Below are 3,794 nucleotides of genomic sequence, written 5' to 3' on the forward strand. Positions count from 1 at the left end.
ATACTCTCCAGCGTCAAGTCGTTTTCTCTCCAAGCTGTTATATGGACATCATCATCATCATCTTCTTCATCTTTGTATCGTGGTGGGCATCTTAAAGACAGGCGGTCCTCAGGCCAAGCTGAATGAGTCTCCTGCTCACTTATGCTCTCCAGCGTCAAGGCGTTTTCTCTCCAAGATGTTATATGGACATCATCATCATCATCATCTTCATCTTTGTATCATGGTCAGCATCTTCAAAACAGGCGGTCCTCAGGCCAAGCCTGGATACGTGATGGTAAAATCTGGGCATCATCATTGTCTCCTACCTTGGTGGTAGAGGTTTTAAACTCAGGCTATCGTCAGGGGAACAGTAGGAATTTTGGGCTGTATAGTTCATCATGTCAGGTGACAGCTTATTTTTCAGAATATGACACTCCTCCAAGTCTGGAACAGGAAAGTAGCAATTTTGCGCTCTGTAGTTCATCATTTCCGGTAACATCTCCTCCACAATATCACGGTCACATTCCTCCAGGTCAGGAACAGGAGCTGTGGGCATCTTTTGGTTGCTGATGTCCTGCAGGTCGTGGCCCTCTATGGCTCCCACATCCCGCTTGCCAGGCTCTGCAGTAGTGGATTCTGATTTTGTAGCAGCCACAGCCTCATAAATATCAGATTCATAAATGGATGCTGCCTTCCCCCTGTGCCAGCCACAGTTGGAACTGACTTTGGGGCACACACAACAGGTCAGTATATTCCCCATGGGATATCTACATGCCTGTCCACACTTGCCTGAGCCTTCAATGAAACTGAAATGGTGTTGCTCTAGCAGCCACGCTACTGAGGGTGGCACAGCACTTGTAGAAGCAGCCTGACCCCAGACAGATCTGGGGCCTCAGCCCTTACTCTGCCGCTATCTGCTGTCTTCTCTGAAAAATAAACGAACACGACAAGCACCGAAACGCACAAAAACTGCTGGGACACAGCACAGTCGGAGCTCCTCCTCCTTCTACTGCTAGCTACCGACTGAGGGCTGCTGGCCCTGGCTGATGCCTACAACCCACAAAGCTTCTGATGTCACCTGGTTAGCAGGAAACAGCCAGGCCAGGCTAGTGACTCACAACGTCCAGCCCCACAGCCCCACCCAACGCCTCACAATGCCCATCCCTGCTGCTGCCCATCTTGTGGCCACCCAGCCCCTCTGTGCTGACTGCACTACTCAGGCTTTTATTCACCCTGGGCTGCCTGAGCTTTCCAGTCCTGAGAAAAGTGCAGGGGGGTTGTTATTGGAAGTCACACTTGGCAAGAAACTCAATATAAAACCCTGGTACAGCCAGGCGCAGTGGCTCATGCCTGTAATCCTAGTACTTTGGAAGGCTGTGGGGGGGGGGTGGTGGATCACCGAGGTCAGGAGTTCGAGACCAGCCTGGCCAACGTGGTGAAACCCTATCTTTGCTAAAAATACAAAACGTTAGCTCTGCGTGGAACCCCATCTCTACTAAAAATACAAAATGTTAGCTCTGCGTGGTGGCAGGCATCTGTACTCCCAGCTACTCAGGAAGCTGAGGCAGGAGAATTGCTTGAATCCAGGAAGCTGAGGTTGCACAGTGAGCCGAGATCGCTCCCTTGCACTCCAGCCTGGGTGGCAAGGGTGAAACCCCGATAATTTAGCATGGGTCCTTTTCTATTTTCCGTGTCAGCCAGTCTGTAATCCCAGCTACTCAGGAGGCCGAAGCAGGAGAATTGGTTGAATGTGGGAGGCAGAGGTTATGGTGAGCCGAGATAGTGCCGTTGCACTCCAGCCTGGGAGACAGAGCGACACTCCCTATTTTGCAGGGGCCACTGTCTTCTCCACCGTGCTCCCTTCATTGTGTGACCTGGCAGCTGTAGCTTCTGCGGGACCTCCACTGCTCGGGCGTCAGGCTCACGTAGCTGGTGGCTGTGTACTTCTTGCTCTGTTTGGAGGGTGTGGTCATCTCCACGCCCTGGGTGATGGGGGTACCATCTGCCTTCCAGGTCACCATCAAGATTCCTGGATAGAAGTCACTCATGAGACACAGCAGTGTGGCCTTGTTGGCTTGGAGCTCCTCAGAGGACGGCGGGAACAGTGACCGAGGGGGTGGCCTTGGGCTGACAATTCCTGATATCAAATTGCGCTGCAAAGCTGTAGGTAGCCAATATTCCAATATACATGGTCCTGTGATGTGCCACGGTGCTCCAGCTTGAGAGTAACCATGTGGAAAACAATGCCCCGGAGAAGCTGAGTTGTACGCAGCTCCCACCTAAGCAGTCAGGGCCACAGACAGGAGCTGTTTTCTCCCTAGGACAGGGCTCCAAGTCGTCCCAAAACCGCCGCGGTGCCCCGTGAAGCACGTCCTGAAGGAACCGAAGCCGCTTTCCTACTCATTCCGGACGCCGCGCACTCCATGCAGTGTCTGCGGTGAGCTGTTTTCACTTTTGACTGTAATGAACAAATTGTTGCTATGAATATTCTTGTAGTTATTTCCTAGTGCATGCATGCAAGAGATTTTTGGCTGCATATCAAGGAGCACTAATGGTAAAACAATTCATTAGTTTACAGAAACTTCTATTTTCCTTATTAGGTAAGAATTATTCTCTTAAAAAATTGTGAATGTTATATTATTCATGCTTTTACATTAAAAACATGAATAGATTTTGAAATTACTTTAGAAATCTTCAGATATAGACTATAACCTATTAATATAATACTGATAATGATATCATTATCAGTATCTGTGGTGGTATTAGTTTAGTCAAAATTTCTAAATTCATCTTGGGATTTTAGAAATTATACTGAAGCTAGCATCAATGAGCAATACAATTACTGTTGATAACCCAAATTTATCAGAGACATGTGGCATCTTAAAATTTTACTCAGATAATGCATTTGGGTGACTTTGTAGTCTGCAAAATTTGCAGTCACAGCTAAGGTTAAGAAAACCATTTTGTAAATGGGCAAAGGACATGAACAGACACTTTTCAAAATAAGACATTCATTTGGTCAACAAATATATGAAAAAATGCTCAACATTACTAATGAAATGCAAATCAAAACCACAATGAGATACCATCTTAACACCAGTCAGAATGGCTATTATTAAAAAAGTCAGAAAAGTAACATGTTAGTGAGGTTGCAGAGAGAAGGGGACTTATACTCTGTTAGTGGGAATGTAAATTAGTCCAGACACTGTGGAAAGCAGTTTGGAGGTTTCTCAAAGAACTTAAAACTACCATTTGACCCAGTAGTCCCATTACAGGGTATACACCCAAAGGAAAATAAATCATTCTACCCAAAAGACACATGCACTCATATGTTCATTGCAGCAGTATTCATGATAACAATGACGTGGAATCAACCTGGATGCCCACCAATGGTGGATTGGATAAAGAAAATGTGATACGTATACAATATAGAATACTATGCATCCACAAAAAAGAACAAAATCATGTCCTTTGCAGCAACATGGTTGCAGCTAGAGGCCATTATGCTAAGCAAATTAACACAGGAACAGAAAACCCAATACCACAGATTCTCACTTGTAAGTGGGAGCTAAACATGTAGTACACATGAACATAAAGATAAGAACAATAGACACTGCAGACTACCAGAGAGGTGGGAGCGGGATGAAGGTTTGAAAAACTAATGACAGGCCGGGCGCGGTGGCTCAAGCCTGTAATCCCAGCACTTTGGGAGGCCGAGACGGGCGGATCACGAGGTCAGGAGATCGAGACCATCCTGGCTAACACGGTGAAACCCCGTCTCTACTAAAAAATACAAAAAACTAGCCGGGCGAGGT

At 46.7% G+C, this 3,794-nt stretch overlaps 1 pseudogene; it reads right to left on the bottom strand.

Annotated features, from left to right (window-relative positions):
- Nucleotides 1–1,539: 1,539 nt before the first annotated feature.
- LOC111555947 lies at nucleotides 1,540–2,169 on the bottom strand (annotated as a pseudogene).
- Between the last annotated feature and the right edge of the window lie 1,625 nt (nucleotides 2,170–3,794).

Source organism: Piliocolobus tephrosceles, chromosome 10 (genome assembly GCF_002776525.5).
Source record: "Piliocolobus tephrosceles isolate RC106 chromosome 10, ASM277652v3, whole genome shotgun sequence".
Lineage (NCBI taxonomy): Eukaryota > Metazoa > Chordata > Mammalia > Primates > Cercopithecidae > Piliocolobus > Piliocolobus tephrosceles.